This window comes from Tursiops truncatus, chromosome 1 (assembly GCF_011762595.2).
Source record: "Tursiops truncatus isolate mTurTru1 chromosome 1, mTurTru1.mat.Y, whole genome shotgun sequence".
In the NCBI taxonomy this organism is placed as follows: Eukaryota; Metazoa; Chordata; class Mammalia; order Artiodactyla; family Delphinidae; genus Tursiops; species Tursiops truncatus.
This window is the reverse complement of record NC_047034.1, coordinates 131,521,571-131,535,378: the sequence shown is the minus strand read 5'-3', so window position 1 is coordinate 131,535,378 and position 13,808 is coordinate 131,521,571. Positions and strand designations below refer to the sequence as shown.

The following is a 13,808-nucleotide window of genomic DNA, read 5'->3' as shown; positions in this document are numbered from 1 at the left end:
TGCTCCGCAACAAGAGAGGTCTCGACAGTGAGAGGCCCACGCACTGCGATGAAGAGTGGTCTCTGCTTGCTGAACTAGAGAAAGCCCACACACAGAAATGAAGACCCAACACAGCCAAAATTAATTAATTTTAAAAAAAGAAAGCTGGAGTAGCAATACTCATATCAGACAAAATAGACTTTAAAATAAAGAATGTTACAAGAGTCAAGGAAGACACTACAAAATGATCAAGGGATCAATCCAAGCAGAAGATAAAATAATTATAAATATATTTGGACCCAACGTAGTAGCACCTCAATACATAAGGCAACTGCTAACAGCTATAAAAGAGGAAATCGACAGTAACACAATAAAAGTGGGGGACTCTAACACCTCACATACACCAATCGACAGATCATCCAAACAGAAAATTAATAAGGAAACACAAGCTTTAAATGACACAATAGACCAGATAGATTTAATTGATATTTATAGGACATTCCATCCTAAAACAGCAGATTACACTTTCTTCTCAGGTGTGCTCGGACCATTCTCCAGGATAGATCACGTCTTGGGTCACAAATCAAGCCTCAGTAAGTTTAAGAAAGTTGAAATCATATCAAGCATCTTTTCTGACCACAACGCTATGAGATTAGAAATGAATCACAGGGAAAAACACATTAAAAACACAAACACATGGAGGCTAAACAATACGTTACTAAATAACCAAGAGATCACAGAGGAAATCAAAAAATACCTAGAGACAAAGGACCATGAAAACACGACGAGCCAAAACCTATGGGATGCAGCAAAAGCAGTTCTAAGAGGGAAATTTATATCTATACAAGCCTACCTCAAGAAACAAGAAAAATCTCAAATAAACAATCTAATCTTACACCTAAAGGAACTAGAGAAAGAAGAAAAAACAAAACCCGAAGTTAGCAGAAGGAAAGAAATCATAAAGATTAGAGCAGAAATAAATGAAATAGAAACAAAGAAAACAATAGCAAAGATCAATAAAACTAAAAGCTGGTTCTTTGAGAAGATAAACAAAATTGATAAACCATTAGCCAGACTCAAGAAAAACAGGGAGAGGGCTCAAATCAATAAAATTAACAATGAAAAAGGAGCAGTTACAAGAGACACCGCAGAAATACAAAGCAACCTAAGAGACTACTACAAGCAACTCTATGCCAATAAAATGGACAACCTGGAAGAAATGGACGAATTCTTAGAAAGGTATAACCTTCCAAGACTGAACCAGGAAGAAATAGAAACTATGAACAGAACAATAACAAGTAATAAAATTGAAACTGTGATTAAAAATCTTTCAACAAATAAAAGTCCAGAACCAGATGGCTTCACAGGTGAATTCTATCAAACATTTAGAGAAGAGCTAACACTCATCCTTCTCAAACTCTTCCAAAAAATTGCAGAGCAAGGAACACTCCCAAACTCATTCTGTGAGGCCACCATCACCCTGATACCAAAACCAGACAAAGATACTACAAAAAAAGAAAATTACAGACCAATATCACTGATAAATATAGATGCAAAACTCCTCAACTAAGTACTAGCAAACAGAATCCAACAACATATTAAAAGGATCATACACAATGATCAAGTGGGATTTATCTCAGGGATGCAAGGATTCTTCAATATACGCAAATCAAACAATGTGATACACCATATTAACAAACTGAGGAAGAAAAACCGTATGATCATCTCAATAGATGCAGAAAAAGTTTTTGACAAAATTCAACACCAATTTATGATAAAAACTGTCCAGAAAGTGGGCATAGAGGGAACCTACGTCAACATAATAAAGGCTATATATGACAAACCCACAGCAAACATCATTCTCAATGGTGAAAAACTGAAAGCATTTCCTTTAAGATCAGGAACAGGAGAAGGATGTCCACTCTCACCACCATTACTCAACATAGTTTTGGAAGTACTAACCATGGAAATCAGAGAAGAAAAAGAAATAAAAGTAATACACTTTTGAAAAGAAGAAGTAAAACTGTCATTGTTTGCAGATGACATGATGCTATACATAGAGAATCCTAAAGATGCCAGGAGAAAACTACTAGAGCTAATCAATGAATTTGGTAAAGTTGCAGGATACAAAATTAAGGCACAGAAATCTCTTGTATTCCTATATAATAATGATGAAAAATCTGAAAGAGAAATTAAGGAAACACTCCCATTTACCATTGCAAGAAAAAGAAGAAAATACCTAGGAATAAACCTACCTAGGGAGACAAAAGACCTGTATGCAGAATATTATAAGAACTGATGAAAGAAATTAAAGATGATACCAACACATGGAGAGATATGCCATGTTCTTGGATTGGAAGAATCAATATTGTGAAAATTATATACTACCCGAAGCAATCTACAGATTCAATGCAATCCCTATCAAATGACCAATGGCATTTTTTACAGAACTAGAACAAAAAGTCTTAAAATTTGTATGGAGACACAAAAGATCCCGAATAGCCAAAGCAGTCTTGAGGGAAAAAAGTGGAATTGGAGGGATCAGACTCCCTAACTTCAGACTATACTACAAAGCTACAGTAATCAAGACAATATGGTACTGGCACAAAAACAGAACTATACATCAATGGAACAAGACAGAAAGCCCAGAGATAAACCCACACACATATGGTCACCTTGTCTTTGATAAAGGAGGCAGTAATGTACAGTGGAGAAAGGACAGCCTCTTTAATAAGTGGTGCTGGGAAAACTGGACAGCTACATGTAAAAGAATGAAATTAGAACACTCCCTAACACCATACACAAAAATAAACTCAAAATGGATTAGAGACCTAAATGTAAGACCAAACACTAAAAACCTCTTAGAGGAAAACATAGGAAGAACACTCTTTGACATAAATCACAGCAAGATCATTTTTGATCCATCTCCTAGAGTAAAGGAAATAAAAACAAAAATAAACAAATGGGACCTAATGAAACTTAAGGTTTTGCACAGCAAAGGAAACCATAAACAAAATGAAAAGACAACCCTCAGAATGGGAGAAAATATTTGCAAATGAATCAATGGACAAAGGGTTGATCTCCAAAATATATAAACAGCTCATGAAGCTCAATATTAAAAAAAAAAAACCAATCAAAAAATGGGCAGAAAACCTAAATAGACAGTTCTCCAAAGAAGACATACAGATGGCCAAGAAGTATATGAAAAGCTGCTCAATATCACTAATTATTAGAAAAATGAAAATCAAAACTACAATGAGGTATCACCTCACACCAGTTAGAATGGGCATCATCAGAAAATGTACAAACAAGAAATGCTGGAGAGGGTGTGGAGAAAAGGGAACCCTCCTGAACTGTTGGTGAGAATGTAAATTGATACAGCCAGTATGGAGAACAGCATGGAGGTTCCTTAAAAAACTAAAAATAGAACTACCATACTACCCAGCAATCCCACTACTGGGCATATACCCAGAGAAAACCCTAATCCAAAAAGACACATGTACCACAATCTTCATTGCAGCAGTATTTACAATAGCCAGGTCATGGAAGCAACCTAAATGCCCATCGACAGATGACTGGATAAAGAAGATGTGGTACATACATATATACAATGGAACACTACTCAGCCATAAAAAGAACGAAATTGGGACATTTGTAGAGACGTGGAGGGATCTAGAGACTGTCATACAGAGTGAAGTAAGTCAGAAAGAGAAAAACAAATATTGTAAATTAATGCATATATGTGGAACCTAGAAAAATGGTACAGATGACCGGTTTGCAGGGCAGAAATTGAGACACAGATGTAGAGAACAAATGTATGGACACACCAAGGGGGGAAAGCAGCAGAGGGTGGGGGTAAAAAAAAAAAAAAGGATCCAGCATGTCACAAGTAAGACCTGATGCAGCCAAAAATAATTAAATAAATAAATAGAAAGAAAATAGTATGTTAAGTAACCCATGTCATGCAGTGGCATTCACAATTAATGAAATTACATACCATCTATGGTTGATTATGATGAAGTGTCTACACAAGCACTAAGACATATTCTAGTAAAATTATTGAAATTTAAGGAAAAAAATCTTTCCACCATCTCGGCAGAAAGCATACATGACTTATAAGGGAAAAAATGATATTATCATCAGATTTTTCAACAGCAACATTTTATGCCAGAAGAAACTTGAGAAACAGACTTAAGATGCTCAAAGGAAGAAATTGTGAGCCAAAGATTTTTATATACAGTAAAACTGACCTACAGTTAGAAAAGGTGCAGACTGTTATCAACATGCAAGAACTTGAGGAATATTGTTTTTATGAGCCCTTCCTAAAAAATCTACTTGAGCTGCCCTGAACAATATGGTAGCCACTAGGCACATGTGACTATTTAAATTTTAATTTGAATGAATTACATGAAGTAAAAGTAAAAATTCAACTCTTCTTTTAAACTAGCTACATTTCAAGTGCTCAAGAACTGTGTGTGACTATAATATTGGATTGTGCAAATATACAACATTTCCATTGTCATGGAAAATTCTATGGGATGGTGCTGCCTTAGCCAATGAGCTTCAGGCAACCAAAATGACTTAGGAATCATTGACATAAAGACCATTGTGGGTATTAAATAAATAGTTAACTGAATAAATAAGACTAAATGAGGCTTAAAAGGGAGAGGTTATGGTATATAAAACCTGCATAATTTGACAAGTTACATATAGTAAAAATGGGTGAGATGGAAATAGTTTATGCAAAATAAAATATTTTTAAGTTATATTCTCAGTATTAATAATTGCTAGTGGTAGTATTACTATTGCTATTCTGAGACTATTGTATGTGTAATGTGGGACAAAGCAGATGAATAATTATGGGATATTCTAATTCTATCATGTCCTTGAAAACCAGGATTCCAGTGTGGAAGAAGGAGATGCAGATGTAATACAGAGGAGGTTAAGTGGAAGATCCTATAGCCTGAATTTAAATTGGAAATATTAGAATGAACTAGAACCCATGATTGACTTAGTAATAATGGGCATCCCTATGGCCCTGACTGTGGTTTTGAACTACCATTTCAAGATGATACAAATAGATGGAGAAATATACCATGTTCTTGGACTGGAAGAATCAACATTGTGAAAATGACTGTACTACCCAAAGCAGTCTACACATTCAATGCAATCCCTATCAAACTACCAATGGCATTTTTCACAGTACTGGAACAAAAATTGCACAATTTGTATGGAAACAAAAAAGACCCCAAACAGCCAAAGCAATCTTGAGAAAGAAAAACGGAGCTGGCAGAATCAGGCTCCCTGACTTCAGACTATACTACAAAGCTACAGTAATCAAGACAGTATAGTACTGGCACAAAAACAGAAATATAGATCAATGGAACAGTTTAGAAAGCCCCGAGATAAACCCACGCACATATGGTCACCTTATTTTTGATAAAGGAGGCAATACAATGGAGAAAAGAGAGCCTCTTCAATAATTGGTGCTGGGAAAACTGGACAGCTGCATGTAAAAGAATGAAACTAGAACACTCCCTTACACCACACACACAAAAAAAACTGAAAATGGATTAAAGACCTAAATGTAAGGCCAGACACTATAAAACTCTTAGAGGAAAACATAGGCAGAACACTCTATGACATAAATCACAGCAAGATCCTTTTTGACCCACCTCCTAGAGAAATGGATATAAAAACAAAAATAAACAAATGGGACTAATGAAGCTGAAAAGCTTTTGCACAGCAAAGGAAACCATAAACAAGACCAAAAGACAACCCTCAGAATGGGAGAAAATATTTACAAATGAAGCAACTGACAAAGGATTAACTTCCAAAATTTATAAGCAGCTCATGCAGCTCAATATCAAAAAAACAAACAACCCAATGCAAAAATGGGCAGAAGAACTAAATAGACATTTCCCCAAAAAGATATACAGATTGCCAACAGACACATGAAAGGATACTCAACATGACTAATAATTAGAGAAATGCAAATCAAAACTACAGTGAGATATCACCTCACACCAGTCAGAATGGCCATCATCAAAAATTCTACAAACAAGAAATGCTGGAGAGGGTGTGAAGAAAAAGGAACCCTCTTGCACTGTTGGTGGGACTGGGTAAATTGATACAACCACAATGGAGAACAGTATGGAGGTTCCTTAAAAAACTACAAATAGAACTACCATATGACCCAGCAATCCCACTACTGGGCATATACCCTGAGAAAACCATAATTCAAAAAGAGTCATGTACCACAATGTTCATTGCAGCTCTATTTACAATAGACAGGACATGGAAGCAACCTATGTGTCCATGGACAGATGAATGGATAAAGAAGTTGTGGCACAAAATATACAATGGAATATTACTCAGCCATAAAAAGAAACGAAACTGAGTTATTTGTAATGAGGTCGATGGACCTAGAGTCTGTCATACAGAGTGAAGTAAGTCAGAAAGTGAAAAACAAATACCATATGCTAACACATATATATGGAATCTAAAAAAAAAAAGGTTCTGAAGAACCTAGGGGTAGGACAGGAATAAAGACTCAGACCTAGAGAATGGACTTGAGGACATGGGGAAGGGGAAAGGGAAGCTGGGACGAAGTGAGAGAGTGGCATGGACATATATACACTACCAAATGTAAAATAGATAGCTAGTGGGAAGCAGCCGCATAGCACAGGGAGATCAGCTCGGTGCTTTGTGACCACCTAGAGGGGTGGGATAGGGAGGGTGGGAGGGAGACGCAAGAGGGAGGAGATATGGGGATATATGTATATGTATAGTTGATTCACTTTGTTATAAAGCAGAAACTAACACACCATTGTAAAGCAATTATACTCCAGTAAAGATGTTAAAACAAAAAAAAAAAAGAAGAAGAAGAAACCAGGGGGAATTCTCTAGCAGTCCAGTGGTTAGGACTCCGTGCTTTCACTGCCAAGGGTGCAGGCTCAATCCCTGGTGGGGGAACTAATATCCTGCAAGCTGCACGGCATAGCCAAATTTAAAAAAGAATAAAACGAAGAGGGAGAAGGAGAAGGAAAAGATGAAGATGAAGAAGAAGAAGGAGAAGAAACCAGTGATTTGGGAAGAAATGACTGATTCCAGGTCTGGGGTAGGATATATACAAGATGTGCCTGGAACATCATAACATACCAGATAGCAAGGAAGCTCTCAAAGACCACACGGGTCATGTCAAAAAGACTCAGAAGCCAACTTAAAGAGGCTGCTATTGGCCGATGGGAAATTTTCAGTTTCAATAAAAATTGCAATAGATCGGAGCTCCTCAAATATGTTTATTTTTTTAATAAATTTATTTATTTTTGGCTGCATTGGGTCTTCATTGCTTGCGCTTGGGCCTTCTTTTTAGTTGCAGCAAGCGGGGGCTACCCTTGTTGTGGTGCTCGGGCTTCTCATTGCAGTGGCTTCTCTTGTTGAGGAGCACGGGCTCTAGGCTCACGGGCTTCGGTAGTTGTGGCACCCGGGCTTAGTTACTCCATAGCATGTGGTATCTTCCCGGACCAGGGCTCGAACCCGTGTCCCTTGCATTGGTAGGTGGATTCTGAACCACTGCACCATCAGGGAAGCCCCTCAAATATGTTTAAATCCATGAGTTATTTATAATAGTAGTAAATGAAAAATCAACTTATTAGTCACCTTCTGAGGATGAAAAGGAACTCAATGTACTTCCTTGAGAACTGGATAAATGAAAGGAAAGAATCAAGTATGTATCTTGCTTATTCGACATGAATAGGCTAACCAGTTAATACACGTGGGCAAGTGTCCCTTTATAAAATTATTCCAGCTAATATGAAAACAAAATGATAAAATATCACAATTTTGAAACCTCCAATAAGTAAGTAGGTATAGGCCTTGAGCTTCACCTGCAATTGAAATCATAAAAAAGTGAAAATAAGATATATATTATTGTGTCTTCTAATGAAAGAACAAAACATCACCTATAGTATTGCCAAAGTGATTGAATCTGAGTCCAATCAGGCCTCTAGATCCAGCTGCTAATTTGCAGGAAATACAAAGGGGGAAGAAGCATGTTAAATTGCTCCACGAGGACACAATAAAAAAAAAAAAATCCAGACTTTGGGAAACTCTACGGTTCCAACGGGCTGGGATAAATTGCAGAACTTCCAAATAGGCATGATAAAACTGTAATATTTAAGAATGCACACTTAGGTGACAAAAGCATAAGAATTCAAGGAAGTGGACTTCCGTGGTGGCGCAGTGGTTGAGAGTCCGCCTGCCGATGCAGGGGACACAGGTTCGTGCCCCGGTCCGGGAAGATCCCACATGCCGCGGAGCGGCAGGGCCCGTGAGCCATGGACGCTGAGCCTGCGCGTCTGGAGCCTGTGCTCCGCACCGGGAGAGGCCACAACAGTGAGAGGCCCGCGTAGCGCAAAAAAAAAAAAAAAAAAAAAGAATTCAAGGAAGTGATGACTACATAGAAGTCAGGATGGTCATTACTTTTGAAGGGAGGAAGAGGGCTGTGATTGGGATGAGGCAGCTGTAGATGCTTCTGGGATGACTGGCCAAGTTCTGTTTCTTGAGTCATGTGTTGGTTACAAAGATGTTCACCTTAAAGTAATTCAATAAACTATTTCAAAAATAAGATTTGAAAGATGCTGGGTGGTGATTTTTTTTTTTTTTTTTTTTTTTTTTTTGGGTGGTGATTTTTAACATAGCCCCGTCTAATTCACCACTATAGCCATGGCAGAAGACGTATGGCTTTTGGAGAATGACAATGGATTCTCTTAAATTTAGTCATCTGGCAGCTCTTCAAATGCAATTGCTTTTTCAAAGATGATCTCTTTACTGGAGCAAATCAGCGCAGACCCTGGCGTTTGGTATGCAGTTATCAGTTGGATAGATTTTTCATTCTCTACACCAGTAAGCAGAGAATATCAAAAGAGTTTGATTCATCTGTCAGGAAAGCAGTTCACCAGTACTGTTTTACCTCAGGGCTGTAGCAACTCTGACTCTCTGTCAAAATGTAGTTAACAGGACACTGATTGCCTCACCATCCCACTGGACAACACGGTAGTTCAGCACATTGATGATATCATATTCTTAAGACATAGTAAATAAGAAGCAGCTGTAATCCTAGACTCTTTGATAAAACACCTGTGCATGAAAGAGTGTGAGACAAACCTCAAAAAAATCCAGGGCTCTGTCACCTCAGTACAGAGATGCTTAGAAGATCTCTTCTTTAGAGGAAACTCATAACACATTTGGATAAACTGCTGGACACATTTACTAAGTAAGACCTAAGGACTGTCAACTTTGATTAGGTCCCAGAGCAAGCTATGATTCTCCAGCTGGTCCAGGTTGAGAAGCAAGCAGCTTGGACATAGGGTGTAGCAGAATCATGGTGCTCAAAGTGCGTATGGATGACGAGGAAACTAGACAGATAGTGCCAATAGAAGGATCAGAATACAAGCCCCTAGGGCTTGGGGCAAAGCCACCTACTCTTCCACAAGTGCGTAGTCTCTTTTTGAGAAACATCTCCTGGCTGGTAGAGACTGAATGCTTGGCCATGAGACACCAAAGAACCATGTGACCTGAGCTGCCCGTTATCAACTGTGTATTGTCTAATTCGTCAAACCATAAAAGTGGGCATACCTTGTAAGAGTCCAAAATCAAGAGGAAGTGTTAAATATGAAATTTTACTAATGCAGGTGGTAAAGGCAGTGTAAGCTGCTGCATGGGCGGGTCAACAACACTCCCCATGCACGTACGCCAGTGGTACTGCCACCTCTTCTTCAACTCATTCGAATAGCTTTGTGGGACGTTGCTTATGAAAAGTGACCTGAAGAAGCCAAAAACATCTGCAGGAATATGAACTAGTAAAAGTGGACTGTGGAAACAGTGTGACCTACTTAAGGACAATAAGGAAAGAATTCTTGCAGTAGGCAGAAACTCAAGCAGCACATATCATTGCCCCTTTGCCTGGAAGGAAAAAGAAGGGGTACATATCTCTAGAACTTTGTGGGTAGTACTAAATTGTTTAGCTAGATGGTCATAGACTTGGGTGGAACAAGATTGGAGGGTTGGTAAAACAAGGATGAATGGGAGAGCGTTGTAATGTCAGACCTCACAGAATGGCCCCAGAAGGTGAGACTATTTGTGTTCTATGGGGATGCTCATCAGAGGGCACCCCACTGCAGAGAAGGCTCTCAATAATAGTAGAGAAAGATGATCTGATCTGTGAATATCAGCCAGCATCTTTCCTAGTAATGCCAGAGTTTGCTCGATGCGTACAAGAATAAAGTAATTGCCCTAGAGACAGTTGTTATGTATGGGTCCAATAACAGAGAAAGACTTCTCACCATGTTGGATCTGGATGGCACTGCTCACTCTTCCAACAGTGGAGTCCCAAGCTTAGCCCCCTATCTGATACCATACTCTGGAAAGATCAGATAATTACCTGGCGGCAGATTAATTGGACCACTGCATAATGGAGGGGGCAACAATTTGTCCTCACTGGAACAGAAATTTGTTCTAGGTATTGTTTTACCTTTCCTGCCTGCAGTATGTAAGTATGTAAGAGTATGGAAGTATCATCACCATACTCTACCTCAAGAAGAATAATTAGTGATGTAGAAAGGAGAGATTAGAGATGGGAAGATCAAGTATCAATACCATTTAAAAAAAACAAAAGCTACTCAAAATCAGGTTATATCTGCCATGTGCTATCACAATCTCTGTAATTCCCCTGCTGTAGCACTTTTCATGCTTCATTACAACAAAAACTCATGAGAGCAGGGTGGTGTCTATGCTGCTCTCCATCATATTTCCAGCACCTAGCACTGTGCCTGGGACATCACAGAGCTCGACAGATATGTGTTAAATGTTTGTTGAATGTCTTCTACACTTTAATATTTATCAAAATGCCTTAAAAGTATTTTGGCCAAAGTAGGTGCTAAACAGACATTTGTTAAGTGAAAAAAAAATTATGCTCAACTAGATCAGAAGCCAACCAACACCACCCTGTGGGCCAAATCCAGCCTGCCACCTGGTATTGTATGGCCCATGAACACAGAATGATTTTTACATTTTTAGAGGGTTGGAAAAAACTAAAAGAAGAATAATATTTCATGACACATGAAAGGTATGTAAAATTCAGATTTCAGTGTCCATAGGTAAAGTTTTATTGGAGTACAGCCATGCTCATTTTTGTACATGTTGTCTGTGGTGCTTTCATGCTACCGCTTGAGTAGTTGTGACGGAGAACATATGTCCTGCAAAGCTGAGAGTATTTATTATCTGGCCCTTTACAGGAACAGTTTGCTGACCCCTGCACCAGACCTTGCAAAGTACAGAGCACACCAGTTTTTCAGACACTGGTTAATATGGTGCTTGGCACCTTCCTTGGCAGAGAACCACTGCTTCACTTCAATTTCTTCGAAAGAAAACAAACTGTGTTTCTTATACTTCATGGCTTCAGGGTGAGGCTTGTTCCAAGACTTACCAGAGCCCTTAGACCCCTTTGTGCTATATTTGAAACACGAGATATATAGTAGCCAGGAGAGATAAATACACAGAGAGACATGGAAGGAGAGCCATAGAGAACATCAGAGGAAGAGACTTTGGCGCACTGGCTCTGTAAGGGAAGCTTTACTCCCTGTCAGAATCGTTTCAGAACTGTGTAATGTGGCCTTTTCCAAAGCTTCATTCTATTTTTCTTACAGTAAAATGTTTATTGTGATTGCTGTCTTAAAACTGATGTTTTCTATGGTAGAGTTTGACCTGTATTTGCTGAAGCTATGTTTTAAAATAATACACTGAAGTTTATGAAGGAAATGTTGACTCTTCCCAAAGACAGAAACTAAAGAGTTTCTTTTCCTGAAATAATGATTTCATTAAATTAGAAAAGTGGACATATCTTTGTTATTTAACTTCTTCCTCACTCTCTATAAAATGCATGCCTCCATTACATCTACTATTTATCTAGAATAACCACATGCTAGTAACTGACTTCCCTTTATTTTGCACTACACTCCAGCAATTCTTTATCATTTAAGTTTAATACAGGCAGGCAGAGCCTGATCCCGATTAGAATGACAAGGACTATTTCCTTAATTACTGTACATAGATAATAGCATTTATTCTGGCAATTCCCATGCTATTCAATCAGGCAAGATTCAATACAAAAAAAAAGAAGAAGGAAGAGGAGAAGGAGAAGGAGAAGCTGATTTGAAAAAAATCAGACATTTGTTAAGCGAAAAAAAATTATGCAGTCACATTCTATTTTTTAAAGTTTACAGCTCTCAGGGAGCACTTCTTATTGGAAGTTCTATTTAAAAATTACGGAAGGGGCTTCCCTGGTGGCGCAGTGGTTGAGAGTCCGCCTGCCGATGCAGGGGACACGGGTTCGTGCCCCGGTCCGGGAGGATCCCACATGCCGCGGAACGGCTGGGCCCGTGAGCCATGGCCGCTGAGCCTGCGCGTCCGGAGCCTGTGCTCTGCAATGGGAGAGGCCACAACAGTGAGAGGCCCGCGTACCACAAAAAAAAAAAAAAAAAAACAAAGACAAAAAGTCTGATGGAAATAGGAAAAAAAATGATTATTTGTTAATTCTGAGTGGTGGGTACAAGGTTGTCTGAAGTTTGCTCTATTTTCCTATATTTGGAATGCTTCATAATTTTTCTTAATTGTTTTTCTATGGGAAAAAAAGAAAGCTAAAGAAATTCCCAGGTGCTCAAATTCTAAATGAAGAAGGGGAAAATTGCACAGCTTTTTTCTTTTTCAGGGGTAGTAAGTTGAAGAAAACTCTGAACTGCCATTGCATTGGAGGGACAGTGATCTAGGGGGTCCCTGGGAGCAATATTCTTATTCCACTGAAGGAGGTGAGCCAAGATACTTATAAGCTCTAGAGAACCTTTAACACAGGAAGCTATTTATCATAACAAGCTTGGTTGATACTGTTCCCATACTGAACCAATTAGGTTCGCCTATTTCGTCATACTTCATAACTTGGGATGATAGGTTTCCAAGTATGGTACAGCGTAGTAATTGAATTTTGATCAAACACACATGGCCCATAACCCAGTATGTGAAATTTTCAGAACAGTTCACAGCTTTTAAATATCCAGTCAACATGTTGCCAAAAGTACAGGATGTACTTGATGCAAGGGGGAGAGAAAGGGGAGGGCTGAATCTTGGTAGAGCTGTAAAACAAATATTTTTGTTCTTGTTCTCTTCTTATTTTTCAAATGGCAGTGGAGAAAGACCATGGGATATCATATCATAACTCAAGTCTTCCCCTTGCTTGCTCCGTGTGCATAAACAGTTTTGAGTCTCACTGCAGATTACCATTTACTTTTTTTGCATGAAACTGTTTTCATGTCACAGGCCTGTTACACATGACTTGCTACATTTCTCGTTGCAGCACTAGCCAGAGTATTTCTTGACAACCTACTATATGTCAGGCACTGGGTATACAGGTCAACTCTTTTGAATAAAGAGACACGATCCCTGTCTTCATGTGATCTACTGTGGATGGGGAGGTAAACATAAAATAAATAAAAACATCAATAATTTTATCACTGTAACCTGTGATCCTTAACATGAAGGAAAAACAAGGCACCAGGAGGGACAAATAGTGGGTACCTAATTTATCCAGGAGAGAGGAAGGGGGGAGGAGAAGCAGAGAACACATCTCCAAGAAAGTGCCATTGAAATTGATTTCTGAAAGACGAGTGATCCAAGAGAGAGAACAAGTATTCCCAGGAGAAGTAAGCACAGGGATAAGCTTTGAAGTAGGCAGGACTCTGGCAAGTTCAAGGACCTGAAGGCTAGTATATTCAGTG

The 13,808-nt window shown here is 38.7% G+C and overlaps 1 protein-coding gene across 1 annotated transcript in view; it reads right to left on the bottom strand.

Moving 5' to 3' along the window:
- TM2D1 (TM2 domain containing 1) overlaps positions 1-13,808 on the bottom strand; it is a 139,948-nt gene that overhangs the window by 31,658 nt on the left and 94,482 nt on the right. The window lies entirely within an intron of this gene.